The sequence below is a fragment of the Ixodes scapularis genome, unplaced genomic scaffold (genome assembly GCF_016920785.2).
Source record: "Ixodes scapularis isolate PalLabHiFi unplaced genomic scaffold, ASM1692078v2 PGA_scaffold12__126_contigs__length_90152505, whole genome shotgun sequence".
In the NCBI taxonomy this organism is placed as follows: domain Eukaryota; kingdom Metazoa; phylum Arthropoda; class Arachnida; order Ixodida; family Ixodidae; genus Ixodes; species Ixodes scapularis.
This window is the reverse complement of record NW_024609838.1, coordinates 7,213,874-7,231,427: the sequence shown is the minus strand read 5'-3', so window position 1 is coordinate 7,231,427 and position 17,554 is coordinate 7,213,874. Positions and strand designations below refer to the sequence as shown.

The following is a 17,554-nucleotide window of genomic DNA, read 5'->3' as shown; positions in this document are numbered from 1 at the left end:
AAGGCTAGACACAATGGAGGATACACGATGGACAAGAAAAATATATCAGCATTTATACGTGAAAAGTCTGAGCACTAAATGGACAAACCGGCCCCAAAAACTGGAATCCAAATACCAACAGTCAAGTGCTGGGGCAGATCAGACTACCTGCGTGAAAAATAAAGTAAAAGAAGCCGAGTGAAAAAATGAGGGAGGAAAGATCCCTTACAGATATTATCAATGAGTTTGAATTGAATTTCTAGTGTATTCTTGTAGAATACGTTAGAAACTCGTTGATATTTTTTGGGAGGCAACGCAGGGAAAATCATCTTTAACTGTGTATTATAGGAGACGAAAACAGCAAATAAGAAAGGAACATTGATGCGATAATTCACGGAGGAGTTCGTTGTTATTTCAGGCTAGATCGGGAATATTGAGGAATATGACATATAGGACAAAGTATCAGGAAATAGACGTGGCCGTGAGCCGTCTACCAAAGGGAAAGGGAGGAATCATACTTTTGGTTCTCAGTTTCTATGCTAGGTGGCGCGAGCTACCGCCCGTTATAAAGGGTGCAGCCGTTAGCACTCATCTATCCAGTAAACCTTTCAGTCCCCGGCAGCCCCACTGGTCATACATCATACAAAAAACGGACTGCACACAGGAGTGACCGCAATCTCCGTGGTTCGAATGCCGCGTGGAAAGTTTCTCCTCGAAGTCATTGCCATGCGGCACTCGAAGCAGGGATCTCGCGTTCGAATCTGTTTGCTGCAGTCTGTTTTTTGTCTTAGCGTGACCCCGACTTTATGCGTGCGTGTTCTTAAATAATAAAACAAAAAGGCAAGAGAATTATTTCTGAGTGCCCAATGTTAGCCGTGAACAATTCTATCAATAATAGCAATAATAATATAATTTCCATTGACTATGTCCATGTGTATGTAACGTAACCCAAGTTACGTCCAAATCTCCGCCTTCCCTAGGTTCACGGCGGAGAGAGAGAGGAGGGTGGGGGGGAGGGTTAGGTATACGCCCGGACAAAACCCTAACTACAGCGAAAAAAAAAAAAAAGCTGTAATGGTGCACATTAATGACAAGGGCAGGATTGCAGCTCCCTACACCCGGATAGAAAGAAGAAAAAAATCACTTGGGAACTATTCTGAAAAGCGGTAATTTGGAAAATATCTTAGGAGCCCGTAAAGCTAAAAGTTGTAGTGGAGCTCGGTGTCCTCGCCAAGCAGGAAGCATGCCCGCAGCAAACACGGGGACGACGGCGGCGCCGACGGACGACGCTGCATAAATGTTTTGTTTTCCCGCTAGCGCCCGGCGGGCAAATGTTTGGCCAACGGCTTTCCTGGCACAGTCGGCGTTCTCGGAAACTTGGCGCGGGGGGTTGGGGGTTTCTTCGCTCCAAGATCGTCAGGAGCACCGGTGTGTAAGCATCTCGCTATACGATGGAGCGCAGCGGAAGGGAGAGTCGAGACGGGCTCTGCCAGACACGGCGTTGGATTGCCACGGAAGGATAGCAGCGTCCGCATGCAGTGCTCCATCCTAAGCTCAAAGGCTCGTTCCTTCGGATGAGTGGAGAGTCGCCCCCTCCCCAAACGTCACCACTGGATGAATCTAGCACCACTGCGTGCATCTACGGAGCACATACAGTGGTGCTAGATGGATCCAGGCAACGCCGCCGGCGCGCCTTGCAGCGTCTCCCAAATTAGAGCGACGCTAACACGTGGCGACGCCAAGACGGAAGCGTCTGCCGCGGTGGCTCTCGTGGAGCTTCAGCGTGTCTCGAGGCGGGGATCCACAAACGATGACGTCACGCACGGGCCTTCCACATGGGTGTTCACGGTTCGCTACCCGGAAAGTCGCTGGGGCCAGGCGCTCTCGCGCGCGCGTCCGAAAGCCAGGAAAGCAGCCGAAGCGGGCCTTCTCTCGCACGATAACAAACCGCACTTCCGTCTGTCGCGGTCCGCACGCAATGCTCACCTGGCCATTGTTAGCTTCTCGAAGCTGCCATTGTCAATGGCGGCGCGTTTTTGCGCGCGCTTTCCTCGCCTGCCCGAAACACGCGCCGCTGGACTGACGTTGTTATCGGTCGCTGGACTGTTGTTATAAACAGCGCGGCGGCCTGGCGTTTAAATTCGTTCACAGGCAGCGAAGGCAACACGCGCGAGAGATATAACCAGCTATGGGAAAGCACGTTTCAAAGCTTCGCATCTAACCCCCCCCCACCCCCCCCCCCCCCCCCAAAAAAAAAAAAAAAAATATATATATATATATATAAAATACGATTAATATTACGTAACGGAACAAGCAGACATATTTTGATAAACGGATTATTACGAAACACGCGTTCTAGAGACGGGCGGTCGCACCTTTGTCCTTACCATGCAGAGTTTGCGATATAAACGTCGCTGCATAGAAGATATAATACGCGCATTTAAAATGCCAACTAAGAAACACACCAAAGCGCAATAACGGTTTCAATACGCCGGGATAATACTTACCCTTAACCGCAGTTAAGGGTGACAACTGCGGTTACGGGTGCATCCCGGGTAACGGCATACAAGTATACCTTAGGTTAAAACTAAGAAACAGTTTCGGGGATGGAAGCAAGCTTCAGGCTTTTGTAACAGGTCTGGGAGCAGCTTTGGAGCAACTTAGGAGCCAGAAAAGTCAAGTTTCGTAGCAGTAAATCGTGGAGCTGGTCGCGCAGGAAAAACTTCAGGCTATAAGCGCAGAGGTGTTTTTCTAAATACAAAACACCACAACGAAAAAGCATCTCCATGTGACGTCCAAGGACCGTTTCCGAACATACACTTTAAATATAATCCAGCTCATAGCATAAAAAGCAAGCAATGCAACTACAATTTATCTGAAAGGCGACTATTGAGAACTGTCCTGGTAGCGGGGCGGCTCCTCTCATGGATTTTCAATAGAAAGCATAGTCAACGAAAGAAGCACGATCATGAAAACAAAAGGATGTGCCAATTTATTCAGAGTGCTGTAAGTTGAAAACAAAACCATTTCAAGATGCAATAGTATGGCATGAAATAAAGCCCAATACTTACTGACTACAGTCTTTAATTATTAGGAAACACCAATGTTTCAAGTACCATGTATCGCAAACATAAATAGGAGTACAAATGCAAAATATTGAAAATTTCATATCATCCCGGCTCATTACTATAACAAACATGACTGTATAAAATGAAAAAAAAAGAGAGAAAAAGCTTGTTTTGCGGTTTATTAAAAAAAAAAAGTGACAAGCAAAACTTTGGTCAGAATGACACATTAAACCCATGTTACAAAAAAAAAAAAAAAAAAAAAAGAAGGCGCGGGTTGGTTTAAAAACACGCTTTTAGTGTAAGGCTCGTCAAAGTGTGAGGCGCTGGAGAAAATCAGTCTTCTGCGTTAAGTCCTTATTTCGAACTCTTTTTGTTCGCGTTCAGCCGATTAAAAAGCATGCGGGAAAAGCGCCTCAACACGCACCTCGTACCCCTGCGCCGCAGTGTTCTTCCACAGCATAAAGGCCGTCTGCTTTTATCGCCGTCACCATGGCAACGAACGCCGCATGACCTTTTCGGACGGCGCGTGTATCGCTGGGGAGCGTGTAAAATCGGCTGCTCATTACAAAACAATTAAACTTTGGCTAGCAGACGGCGTTTGTAAAATGGCGTCAGCTGTTGCTGGCTTCACGCCGGCCAAAACTCTATAATAAAAAAAAAAAAAAAAAAAAAAAACTGGCCATGAGCACGGGGTCTACAAGTTACGTGAAATGGGAATTCTGCAACTTCAAAGTGTCCTATCTTTTTTTTTCCCGCCACAGTCTCAGGTTTTAAACATCATAATTGACTATCACTGGTTCGCCTGCGCACGCATTGACTTTTCATTAATAATACCACAGATCGCAGGCAAGGCGAATTCGCGTGCGATAAGTGCGCGGGAATTCGCTATTAACTCCCCTGTCCCGGGCACGGCAGCAGTGCATTCGCGCTTCATAGTGTGACATACGCGCAAAAACCCGGTACAAACAGACATCGCGCGCGCAAATCGGAAGAAAAAAAAGCAACAACAAAAAAACGCGGGAACGAGTGAAGATTTTGCATGTCGCAGACTGCGGACGCTGCAGATTCGCATGTCACGGTGCATTAAGCACGAGGGAACCAGCGGCGAACATGCTTGTCACATGCACCGATACTGCAGATCGCGCGGCTGATGTGGTTCCCGTCGGACATCGCGTGATCGATATCCGGAGGGGGGGGGGGGGGGGGGGGGTCGTTTATTATTTTAAATGTTTAGGTTACGGGATGGGTTATTTCTTGGGGATGGACGGTCATAAGAGACTTTACGGTATACGCAATTTAACGCGTGCAATATTTCGCACTGTACAAAATACAAAAAAAAAAAAAAAAGAAGGAAGTAAACGACGAATATTGACGTTTTAGTACTTCTGACGAAGTCACCGACGCATGCCCGGATTATTTTTGGAGATCAGACACATACATGCCGTTGTTGGCTGAGCTGTGGCACTGACGGCACAAAGCAACGCGCCCAAACAAGTGCTTCGAAGGCACTACCGTGCCTTGAAGCGCGAGACTTTTATTGTGCGCAGTTACTCGTAAAATACGGTATAAAAGCATTTACTTTTTTCTCGCGTTCGAGACGCACGACTTGAACAATGAACAATGAACTCGCGCAGTGCTCTCCCTCGTGCTGCTGGCACTTGACGACTCTTGACGAACCGTGTCTATTTAGCTGGTGCGGAAGAAATCGTGGTCATTCTCGTTCGATTAAACTAGACACTTGGCACCTGCTTTCACCAAACGAGAATAATCTGATTTGACGTTGACACTACCACAAAACTATGTAGCTTTGTTGGTTTCGGCGCCAAATTTGCGCTTGCGAGCAGGATATGGCGCAGAGAAACTGGATTGGCACACAACGGTGTAGACGGCGCAGCGCTGCCACCCCGGCGACTTTGACGAGACGGCTTCAAATCAGTGCATCGCGTTGGGGCTATTGATCATTGAGCCTTCACACCCGCGGCTCGCCCAAGTGCACACACGTACGCCGACGGCGTCTTCGTCTCTGTACATTGAGCTGTCGACAACCCCCCGTGTCGCGCGCCAGCCTCACTGGAGGCGGCGACAGCGACGGTGCGCAGACACCTCCAATAAGACAAGGCCTGCTCACGACGTCATCGTTAGTGGAACTCCCCCATGCGGCAGGCGCGTTCGTGTGGGCGTGCTAGCGTCACGCTGGCGGCGATACGAGCTAGGCCCCGCTGCCTGGGTCCACTAGTGATAGTGAAAGGCCTCGTCTTCCAGGTAATTTTGCTTGTGCGCCCCGGGTTGCAGTCCCAGAGGGACGCGAACCCCGGAGCGAGCAGCGGGGCGACGGTACATGGCAGCGCCCGCATAATCGGCTTAACTGCATGCAGCTCGAGCCCGGGCTCTGATCCGGGTCCGTAGGCGCCGCAGTTCGCCGTGCCGCCCCCATCCATCATTCAGGAAGGCCGAAAGAGAATTGGGCCACGTTTTTGAACAAGATCCCTAAAAAAATAAAAATAAAGCTATAAAGGTTTTGCTAAGCTATCTATGGACATCGAACGCGCCATTACTGAAACGCGCTCCTACGCGGTGTCATTTTCGGTGTCGCGCGCTTATCGGACACTTTGCTCGCCTTCCCAACGGACAAACATGCGCGTGCTGCAGGCTGGGATATTGTAAACAATGAAACGGTGTACTCATGGGTGTACGAGCTCACGGGTCTCACGGCGTCGCGTGGTGAACTTCCCCGTTAAATTTAGCGGCAAACGTATGTAGGTTCCGTCCGCGACGTTAGATCTCTTTCCAGAATCCCTCCTCAAGTCGGGAAAAAAAAGGGGAAACCATTCAACGTTAAAAAAAAAAAAAAAAAGACGCTAGCGCTATAAAAAGGAAGGCACGAAAAGCCCCCGTGCGCGACACAGTTATTACGGTTATTACGAACGACACATTGCTGGTTCGGCCACGTTTTCTTTCGCAATTGAAAGTCCCTGAACCGCCCATCGAAGCGGAATGCGCTTGACCACGGCACAAGCTTCACCGGTCGTGCTTGGCGTTCGCCACTCCTGCCAGCAAAGCGCCACGCAGCGCACACGAGGCACATATCCCGGAGGGCCCACAAATGACGTACGCCAACTGTTCAAAGTTCCTCATTCGGACAGTTAACTGGCTCCAAGTGCAGTTGTCCGGCACAGTTGTCCGAGGCGCCGTCGCTAAAGGCAATGTCATACCCGACGAGACGACAGCCCCCCTCCTTCGGTCGCTTCAATATGGAGTTTTCGTAGATGGTTTCCGCCATCGTCCCGCAAGGCTATCCGCAACCCGCAACGCGATCCGGGTTTCTTCAGTCAAGGCTAGCGGCGCGCAGGCGCAGTAGCGGTCTCTTCATTGCGGATAGCTTAGCACGGAAGCAAAAAAGCGGTTTACGAAAACTCCCTAATCAACGAACTCGGGCCGATGTAAAAAAAAAAAAAAAAAAATAGAAGAAGAATTTACAACATAAGTGGAACTTTCCTAAGCGCGATTCGAGAGATACGACGCCCACGTGGACTCTTTCCTTGGGTATCCAGGATGTGAGTATAGTTCCCTCCGGAACTACTCCAATCGTCGGGCGGCAATAAGGCGAGAGCCAGCTGCGAGCGGCCCACAGCGCAGCAATCGAGCAAAGTGCGCCGTCTGAGCAGGCGGCGCGTGCCCCTCCCTCTGCCGCTTCTCCGCAGTGCGCCAGTGCGTGCGAGCGGAGCGACCTTCGGGGGGGCAGCGTCTCCACGGGAAAGAATACATCTCCGGCACGTGGGCGCTCGTGACCCCGTCTCTCCGATAGACCTAACGAGGTAGAGGCACAGCCGTGTATACAGAGAGTTTGGCCATTCCAGGGATGTGATTGGCCTAACGATTTTGGCGCACCTTTCGGAGCAGCCAAAACAGTGTTTTGAAGTAGCAAAAGTGGCTTTTGGAACAGCCAAGACGGTGTGTTTCGGAGCAGCAAAAGTGGCTTTTCGAGCAGATATTTTTAGAAAAATAAAAATATTCGTTTTAAGTGCTGTACAAACAAAGGGCACTTTGTGTTCTGATCTGACGACGGAACTCGCTGCTAGTGTTTTCACTGCTGAGACATCCCACAGGTGTACTGTGCTGTAGGCCTTGCCGAGCGATTCCAAAAAAAAAAACGCTGGCCACCGTTTTACTGGTTCCTGGCGTGCCAGATTTCCGTCAAAAGTAAGCACACATAAAACAATTTATTGCAGCTGGTGCCTCTGTTGGGCAATCATGTTCGCATGCACCTGAGGGCAACTTCGGTAGGCTTGCAGCTGAGCGCGCCTCGTCGCGCGGGGGGGGGGGGGGCAACGGTTGTTTGATCGAAACCGAAACCATGCCACAGCAGTCTTTGACTTAAAGAGGGATTTTCTTAGGAACATATGATTCAAACAAGAAAAGGAATGTTGATGAGCACACGGCGGTACTTAGTTTCATCTTAAAAAGCGCCATATCTGCAGCGATCTGGGGACCGCAAGACCCGACGTCGCGCGACCACAGTGCCTGGAAGGCAGAGACCAAATATAGTTTTCCCACTGGCGTTGCTTTCAGGAGCGAGTGCTTCAGCTCACAAAGTAACTCCTGCCAAGCAAAAACGTGGTTTCATTTCACAGCATGACGGCACGGCTGGTATACCCTGCGTGCTAGCGTCGGAGCGTCCGCACACACCCGCCTCTATCGTTGAAAATAATAATAAAAAAAAATGAAAGCCGCTAGCTTCGACAAGAACTCAAAATACAGAACCTGCGGCTGATGGCATCTAGCGGGGCCATTGGGAAGCTGCCCGAGTCTTTGCCGTAAAAGCGCATTTTAGACTCAAAACAAACGAAACATAACTTAACTCGTCGGTACTGTTACTAATATCTCCTGGAGTGCCTCCCCGATGGCTAACCCGAGGGGGAGATGAACCGCGACACTCGAGCGTCGCACCAGCATCGCAGGGTCACCCGCAACGCGAAACGGGACAAGGGACTGGCGCTCGTCAAGATAGCGTCGGCCCGTCGTGGAACGGGGCCTGGGACGGCAGGATCGACTCAGGCGCGGGAGGGGGCTGCCTGCCCAGATGTCGCCAAAGTCGAGACAAAGATACCACTCGGTTCGATCACACCGCCGGCCGCGATACAACATCGAGCGTTCGCGCTTTCAGATACTAGCTGGTCGAGGCTACCTTGGTCAGGGATGGGAACTAACCGGACGTAAAAAAAGCAGTAGTAACCTCCAGAGGGCGAGACACATCTGTAGGGCGTTGACGGCAGTCGGAAAGATCCAGGCAACGTTTCTTTCAAAGCTTTACACCCACCCCGGACCTGTCTCGCTCGTGTTGCTCTGGCCGCACGGAGTCACAATGTCACATCACAATGGAGTGTGACGTGACGCGACGGGGAAATATCTCCGCTCGGGCAGAAAGTGCCGCTCGTTCAGAGCCCCGCCAAGCGCTATCGCAGCACATTCGTCGGATTTGACGGAATGTCCGAAGCGATTTTTCACCGAACCCACCTCGTGGTCTTTTTTTCTTTTCTCGGCGCGACAGCGGTCCGCTCCTTCGGGCGACGACCGAATCCGCGCGGTGTACACGTGAGACGAGCCCGAGCCGCCTCCAAACCGGCGCAGTGTTTATGAGGACAACTGCATCGAAGAGAAGAAAGAGCGCCCGCGCGCTCGAGACGGCGCTGAAGCAACAGCGGCTCGTGAGGACGCCTTCTTGGCAGCCGCCCCGAGGGGTGCGAAGGCATCGCTCTCGGAGTCCCGACTGTCGTAATACAGCTGAAACATTTTAACGCTCTGACTACACACCCTCTCCCCCGGTTCCCCCCCCCCCCCCCTAATTATTTTTTTTTGTTACTATTCACAAGGCTAATCTCCCGCAACGTAAAAACCGTTTTTTTTTTTTTTTTTTTTTTTTTTCGCTGTGGTTAGCGTTACGTCCGGTCGGAGTTTGGCCAATAGGCGGAGCAAAGGCCGCCGCCAGCGCCGAATATTCCCCCCACGCTTAGAGCGTGAACTAAATTTGTGACACAGCGTCGACCAATCAGGAGACCGCGACGCCACAATATTGCAAACGACATTTAAAGCGTGAAATAGAAGCGTTCAATCTCGGCCTCTATGCTCCATCTTAGGTCATTGAGGCACCCTACTCCATCTCACAAATCTCTGCAGTGAAGACAAAGGCACAGGCACGTGAGCCTAGCTCAGCAAAACGCTTTTGTTTGTACGAGAACTCGTGCATAGGAGGCACTTTCCAAAGCCACGAGCTCCTGCCCATGCCTTTGTCTGCACTGCTGATGTTGGCTTGCTAGAACAGCGTCCCGAGACTGGCTGAAAGTAGTAGTAGTATAAAACGTTTATTTGAACCGCTTTAAGGGGGAGGGGGAGAGGAATGAGTCAATGGCATCGCGGCCTGGACTCGCGGTGTGGGGGAAGGGAATTATATATGTACTTCTATGCCAGCTTCGTGGATATAATCCAGAAGCGTGCGTAGAGTTTGATATTGCTTATCTGGAGGGCCTGGGGGAAAGACCCAGTCCTCCATGGATGTCACCCCGTCCTCTAAGTGCTTCTTCCTTGTGGCCTCAAGGCCTTTGCAGCCCCGTAACAGGTGAACTAGGTCGACCGCATGTTGGGGGTCCTTGCAGTAGCAGCATGTCGGTGGTGTGCGCGCCTTTTCCCACGCTGCTCTTCTGTTCGGCGTGCAGGCGGTATTGGTTCTAATGCGAGTTAAGAGCACCCTCGTTCTCCGCCCAAAGCCTCGCGGCAGTGGGTCGGAGATGGGTGGAAGGTGCTCCTTCAGCGCAGTACGGGACGAAAGTTTTATCTGCTGTTTAGCTTCGTCGGGGTCATAGTCGTCTTCGTCTTCGTCATCTTCGGGTGAGGAAGATGCGTAGCCGTGATCATGGAGGTGGCAGGGCGGCTTCTGCGTCTCGCGGAGTGTAACTATTAGCGCGCGAGCTGCAGAGTGGGCCTGCTCATTGCCAGCTATGCCTGCGTGGGCGGGCGCCCAGGACAGCTGGACTTTTGTACCTTGCAGAGAAAGTTGGAGGGCCATCTTTTTTATGGATTTTGCTCTCTTGCAGGGGCTGTTCCTATTTCTGCACTCGGTGAGCGAGGCTACCGAGTCCGTAAAAACGTGGAGCTCTTTTGGTCTAATGGTTGTGTCGTTGAGGACTGTTTCAATCGCATATTGAATCGCTCCGAGTTCGCTACCCTTGACGGAGGTGCTGTTTGGTAATTGTTTGGAAGATATAATTCCTTTTCCTGGTATTGCCACTGCGACCGTAGCAAGTTGGTCTGGGAGTGTCGCGAAAGCCGCGTCTGTGTAGACGGCTAGCTTCTCCGCCGAGCTTTCCCAGGTCTGTATTCGTTTGTTGTGGCTACTGGCTTGCTATTTCTGACGATCTGGATGTCTCAAGCTCGCGTTCTTCGGGATGGGCTTGCCTTCTACGAGATCGATGTATTCTAACCAAGGAGGGTCGTTTTCTGGGAAGTCGGGAAGCGGGAGTTTAAGTGCTTTAATCAGACTGAGAATGGTTCTGCCGGGTCGTGAGTGTTGCAGTCGTTCACGGTGGGCGGCAGATCGTACCATTACAGTTTCTTGTAAGTTGTTGAGCTGGGCATGTTCCATTAGTGTCCCTATTGGTGTGAATCGAGGTAAGCCGGTAATTACCCGTGCAGCTTGTCTGTTGATGGTTTCCAGTTTTTTCCACTGGCTTTTTGAGATGTTGTAATACGAAGCGCAGTAGCAGACTTTTGATACGATGAGTGCCTTCACCATCTGACGTGCAATTCCTTCGTTCGCTCCGCCTCTGGAGCTGCATATCCTTCTGATGACATGGATGATTGCCTTGCATTGCTGGCTGATTTTGGTCATCCAGGTTCTGCACGAGCCGTCTTCATCGATGTACATTCCGAGTATTCTGATCGAGGTAGATGGTTGGATTCTGTTGCCTGCTAGCGTTAAGTACATCTGACTGGCGATGCCAGCTTTTCTTTGTTTACGGGATGCGACGACCACATAGGTCGTTTTCTCCGGGGATGCAGTGAGGCCGACCCTATTGAGATGGGTTTGCACTTCGTCCAATCCGGCTTGAAGAGTCTGTTGTTGGGTTCGGGTGTCGCCTGTCACTGTCCATAGGGAGATATCGTCCGCATATATGGTGAACTTGAGGCTTGGGATCCTCGATAGGCGGTGTGGGAGATCGGCCATTGCCATGTTAAACAGTAAAGGCGAGAGTACAGAGCCTTGTGGTACGCCGACCCTGTTGGGTCGTGGGTCGCTCATGTGGTCCCCTATTCTTATCGAATATGTCCGATCCTTAAGAAAAGCTTTAATAAAGTTAAGCGCCCTGCCCTGTATCCCTAAGCGTTCCGCCTCCTGAATGACAGCCCAGTGGGGGACGGAGTCGAAAGCCTTTCTAACATCAATGGCGACGATTGAGCGGATGGTTTTGCCCCTTGGCGCCCTTTTCTTGGTGATGTCGTGTGACATCAAGAGGAGGCTTTCCTGTGTGCTTAAACAGGGTCGGAATCCTGTCTGGGCTGGATGAAAAGCGCCGGATCTCTCTAGTGTCCAGTTAAGTCTATCTAGAACCATTCGCTCCATGAGCTTGCATACGCATGAAGTGAGTGATATCGGTCTGAAGTTGATAAGCGTGTCCTTGTCCTTGCCAGGTTTGGGGATTGGGACGACGGTCGAATGCTTCCATATTGGTGGCAACTGTCCTAGTTCCCATACCGCGTTAATTCCTTCGATAAGCTGGTGTTTAGCGTCTTGTGGGAGGTTGCGCAGCATGGAAATGGTAATTTTGTCCGGGCCCGGAGCACTGTGTGCCTTCCCGTTGTGGAGTGCCGTTTCCAATTCACCCAGGGTAAAGGGTTGGTTCATTGGATCCGCTGAGTTAACCAGCACTGGAGTATACGGGTTCGGAATTGAGTTTGTTGTCGTAGCAATGGGCTGCGGGAAGAATTGGTCTCCGGCCGCATCTGCGAGGTCTTCTACCGAAGTGTCAGTTTTTAGCGCCAGGGTTAGAGGGGCCTTCTGTTCTCTCTTTTGTCCCAGCATGGATCTGCTGGTTGCCCACAGTTTCTTTACTGAAGTTTTCTCCGACAAGGACGCACTGTAATCCAGCCATCGTTTCCTGTCCAAATATATCGCGTGTTTGCGTGCCGCGATGGTGTGTCTGGTGACCTCTCTGAGTGCCGCTGGTGTCTTTGGGCCCCTCCTATATCGCTGCAGCGCTCGGAGTCTCCTAGCCCAGAGATTCAAGAGGTGAATATCCGGGGTGGGTGCATCGGCAGGTATGTTGGATCTGGTTGTTGCCGCTTTCAATGCATCGAGCATTGCTGTCGCAAAGGATTCCTCTTGGTTGTTTTCCAGGTGTCTTCTATAAAGGTCCCAATTGACTGTATGAGCAAAACGCCGGTTCTTTTCGGACTTCTTGGAGTTCACCTCGATCTTTATTGGGAGGTGGTCACTCCCCCACGTGTCGATGTTTACATTCCAGGAGAGGTTTTCAGTCTTTCCGTATATCCATGTAAGATCTGGACTGGTATGCTGTTGTCTGCTTGTCAAGCCGAGTCTAGTTGTTGAGCCCGGCGTGTTTAGTAGTGTGTACTTGAACCGTGTCATGTCCTCCAGGAGTTTCTGGCCGTTTATGGTGTCTACTTTGTAGCCCCAGCTGGTATGTGGCAGGTTGAAGTCTCCTCCTATAATCTTTCGTTCTTCCGGGTAAAGGATGTGTAGTTGTTCTATCCACCCGTTGTCTCTTGGTGATTTGCTGCTAGCCCCTGGCCTGTAGTATACAGATGCGATGATTACGGGTGTTCCTTGATGCGTTGCACGGACTGCGACGACTTCTTGTCTGTCTGTGCACCATCGCATCAAGTCAATTTGATGTTGTGGCCAGTCCGATCGCAAATACACCATGCCTTGCCCCTTGGGCACGTCTTGGTTGGGCTTGCGGCCTGATGGGATCGACGGGCTGGAGTATGAAGTGTAACTTGTTAGGTTGATGGTGGTTGTCTTTACTTCTTGTAATAGAATTGCATCTGGACGTTTTGATGGTCTGTTCAAGTGTCTTGCGTTGAGTTCTGCGGCCCGTAGCCCCAGTCCTCTGCAGTTCCATTGAACAATGCTAATCCCTATTTTTATCGACCAAGTTTGAAAGCGATAACAGTGAGCTGTCGGCTCAGCGCTGAGAGTTGTTTTTCCAGCCTTGTAAACCGGACTTCGTAGCTGTCTCTCTCAAAGGTGGGGGTACCCCGGACTAAATCAGCGTAAGTCCTTTCGTGCATCTGTGGGTGTTGGATCGGATTAAATGGAGGTGGCGGCGGCGGCGGTGGTGGTGCCCCCTTCTTCCTCCTGGACTCTTGATTGGGTTTCGCGTGCTTCCTTGCCCTTTCCCTCAGTTGCTTCCCGATCTCTGTCTTCTTCGGGCAGGCATTGCTTGTCGCCAAGTGTCCATTTTTTTTGCAGATCTGGCAGTACGGGGTCGGATTTGGGCACGGGTTGGTGTTACCTTGGTCATCTTGCGTTTCCTCGTGGTGTTTGCCGCACAAAGAGCAGACCGTCTCTTTGTGGCAGATGTCTTGCTTGTGACCCGCGCCGTGGCAGTTTGTGCATGTCACCGCCTTGGCTCTATATGGGTACACTGGGGTGATGCAAAGCGCGTATCTAACGAACCTTGGCAATCGATTACCCTCGAACGTTATCATCGCAGTGCGTCCTTTCCTTCCCAGAAGTCGGGCCGTGACGATGTCGTGAGTGTCACATCGGAGCCTGTCCCGGAGAGAGGTGTTGTCCTCACCCTCGTCTACTTCATATATGACCCCTCGAATTTGGTTATCCTGCAGTGTTTTGTAAGCTTGTACGGGAATCTCTTCTTCGTTAGCAACTGGAATTCCAGTGATCTCCAGTAACGCCTTGGCGGTAGGCTCAGATGAAGTTTGTGCGGAGATAGTATTGCTCTCCTTCTGTAGCTTTACTGATATCTCCTGTGATTGTGTGCCTAGCGTTTTTGTGAAGGCTTCCTCCAGGGTTCTTCTCGGTATGGTGGTAAGGTCTGTCTTCGTTCGTGGTCGAAGTATGACAGTGAAGAGCTGGCGTGGGGCCTGTGCCTTGCCTTCGCTTTCAGTGGTCTTCTTGCGAGTGTATCGTGCCCGCTTGATGGTCTTTTTGGATTGGACCAAAGACCATGCTGGGCCGTCGTCCTCTTCTGTGATTGAGTTTTGCGTTGCGGCGGTGCTGACGAGAGTGTCCGCTGTCGCCGCCTGTGTTGAGAGTGACGTCCCAGGCGCCATGGCCGCATGCCGCTTGCGGTTCTCGCTGTCGTCTAGTCGGCCATTTTTCTCCGGTGTACTCGCCGACGAGGTGGCCGACTCTTTTTCATTGGATTTAGAAATCGGTGTATTCTTGAACCGTGGCTCTATGGTAGTCTGCTTGTTTCCTGACGCTTCTGGCCGAGAAAGATCGTCTAGAGCTTGCAGGAACATTTCCGTGATTTCCTCTTTTGAGGCCTTCCCTAGCAGAGCGACTAGGAGCGATTTGATTTCGTTCGCGGTACTTTGAGTTACCGGAGCTGGATGTGGTTGTCTCGGTGGTGGTTCCGAGTTGATGGCCGGCAGGGCGGGCCAGTTGATCGTTGTTTCCGGTTTCGGAGGATTCAGAGTTGGCGTCGTAAATCGGAACACCGCATTGGGGTTGGCGGTCACAGCTGCGGTGTCCATCGTCTCCATCGCAGCGGTTAGGCCTAGCAATGCACCGGCTCAGATCGCTTTAGTGCTGGCTCTTTGGGTGCGGAAATTCGGCATTTTGGCCCCCGGTATGATATACCTTGGTCACATACCTGCCGAAATCTACACTTCGAAGCAATGGTCGGTATACTTTTGTCTTAAAACGGAGTCAAGAAATTCGAAAATTTCCAGAGCAGTCGAAAGAGCAAGGCGTCTCAGTCGGGCTTCTTTTTCCTCTCACCACTGGCTGAAAGAAAACAGTGCAAACGGTGGGGCGCGAGCGTCTTGAGACGCGGAGTCCCGCTCGGCTCGTGTGCGCTGGCTTTGGCAGTGCTTTCTTTCCCCGTCTCAGCTGAGACGCTGTTTCTAGCAAGTCGGCCCTGGTTTGGAGCGCACGTTCGTTTATTCTACACTTGAATATTGGCGTGACGAACACCTCGCACGCACAAAGTTTTCAGTCACCGAGAGCTAAAACTTTTCACTCTAGCGACGCTAAAACGGCTCAAATTAGTCGTGTCACATACTTAGAGCACACGACCACCGCTAGGGGCTGTTTCGCGGCCTGTAGATGGCCAAGAGATGCACGCCTATTCAAACCAATGTATGGCCAAACTCCCTCAATAAACGGCTCTGCAGGGCAGCAGAAAGTCGATGCAGTCCGGACGTGCCACCGCACCTGCGCGTGCACACGGTGCACGCGCACAACCACCACCATACTGACTCTACCGCCTATGCGCCGATGTCGACACCTATCGCCTGAGGCGCGCACTACACGCCTCAGGCGTGCGGTCGTGTACTGCGCGGTGCACGGAAAAGAGGCTGGCAGTGGTATGTGCACTGGCTTTCATCAACAGCGGAGACAACAGATGCCTGCGGAGGCAACTTCTCACTGCCTAAACATTCACGCAACGCAATAGACCTCCCGCAAAATCGAAGCGATCCTATAGTGCCGCACAAAGCACCTTGAAAACCCATTGGTTTCGGTTTTCCAATCATCAATTCACGACGTCCAGTTATGACCTGTAGATACACGCCTTTTCGAATATCCCTAAATGTATAATATTGTGGGTGTTGCCCACCAATACGGATAGAGTGCTGGGACTATACGTTTCTTCCCGTACCCGACCTTGCGTGCAGGTAAATGCAGGAAGAACAAGTAGACTGGGCCGATCATCCTGCTCCACCGTCTCAACGTGCTAGGTTCCTTAAATGACCCGTGAGCCGGGATCCGGCCATGCAGCACTTTGGAGTGGCATACCAGGCCGCCAGAAAGGTATGGATCGCGACAGGCCTTATACTCCTACACCTCGCTAAGTTTAGAGAAGTCCTTACGGCCGCTGCAAGTCCGCCTTTCGTCGGGGGCTCGTATGAAGATGAACGGGCGCGATGCGAGCGAGCGCAGACTTCATTTTCCCCCAGTGCTGAGATGCACCACTTTGCCAACGGGACAATCGAAACCGAAACTCCCCTGTGCATCCAAAGAGGTCCCCATAATGCAACGCGCGCAGTGTTGCACGCGGGGATTTTTGCGAATATACTCTCGAGACCGGTTATAACGAAGTCGGTAATAACGAAATAGCGGCCACAGCGAAGCGATCACCATTTCCCATTCCCCTTTTGCACTTCGTTATAACCGAAGTCGGTTAAAACGAAATAGCGGCCACAGCGAAGCGATCACCATTTCCCATTCCCCTTTTGCCCTTCGTTATAACCGAAGTCGGTTATAACGAAATAGCGCATATAGCGAAGTGAATTCCGATTCCCGTTGACTTCGTCAAAACCGGTCTCGGCAGTACTTCACTCAAAACACCATGGTAGAGTGTCGGCCCCTTTGCCAACATTGAGCAGCGTTTTAAACAAATCGGAGCAGGTATGGCCATAGACACCCCCACACACACACACTCCCTCCTCTTCCTCCTCCTCCTTCCCTCCCCTCCCCCCACACACACTTCCTCCTCCTACTCCTCCTCCTCCTCTCCTCTCCTCCCCTCCCCTCCCCACAGACACACACACCTATCTGAACAGGGCGCAAAACGACGAACTCGAAAGCTCGGCCGGGGTTTTGCTGACCCGACGCCCGCTATACGCACTGCACGGGCTGGCGCTTCCGTCCGTCGACTGCGATGCCCCGCCCAGCGCGAACATTCAACCACGTAAGCGTCGAGCGACGGAGGAGCCCGAGAACGGGCTCCCGAAACAGTTTCCTCTAAAACACCGTGGAAGAGGCCATGTATAGTTTCCAGACACAATGAAAACAACCGCGGGATCAGTTCGTCGCCGAACGATCGACGGATGACAAACGGATTCACAGCTATGAAAGTGAGGGGAAAAACGGAGAAATGGAAACCCGTACGGCCCCCTCTGACTAGGACGCAGTGTCGGCTCTCGGGAACACTCCGCGGCTCGAAGCGCCCGGTCGTCGGCTTTTCCAGAAAGCTCGCCAGAAAATTGGAACACCTTCAAATGCTCCGGGCTGCGAGTCGAAGCAAAGGAAAACTTCACAAAACGCACGCCGCTTCGAAGGAGACCGCCACCCGTCTCTGTGCCGTTGAGTCTCGCCCACAGAGCCGGAGGTGGCTGTAATTAGATCACTGCGTAACGAAATTACGGTCATTAAATTACGTCTCGAATATATTTCGTTACTTTTTTGTAGGGACATAATTTAGTAACGTAACGATGTGCCGTAGGGTACTAACGTGAAGGAAAATACCACAGACACACACACGCACACACACACACACACACACGCACGCACGCACACACGC

The 17,554-nt window shown here is 51.5% G+C and overlaps 1 protein-coding gene across 4 annotated transcripts in view; it reads right to left on the bottom strand.

The window, feature by feature from the left end:
• The window catches only part of LOC8041025 (microtubule-associated serine/threonine-protein kinase 3), a 171,899-nt gene that overhangs the window by 37,334 nt on the left and 117,011 nt on the right, over nt 1-17,554 (bottom strand). The gene's annotated exons all lie outside the window — the stretch shown is intronic.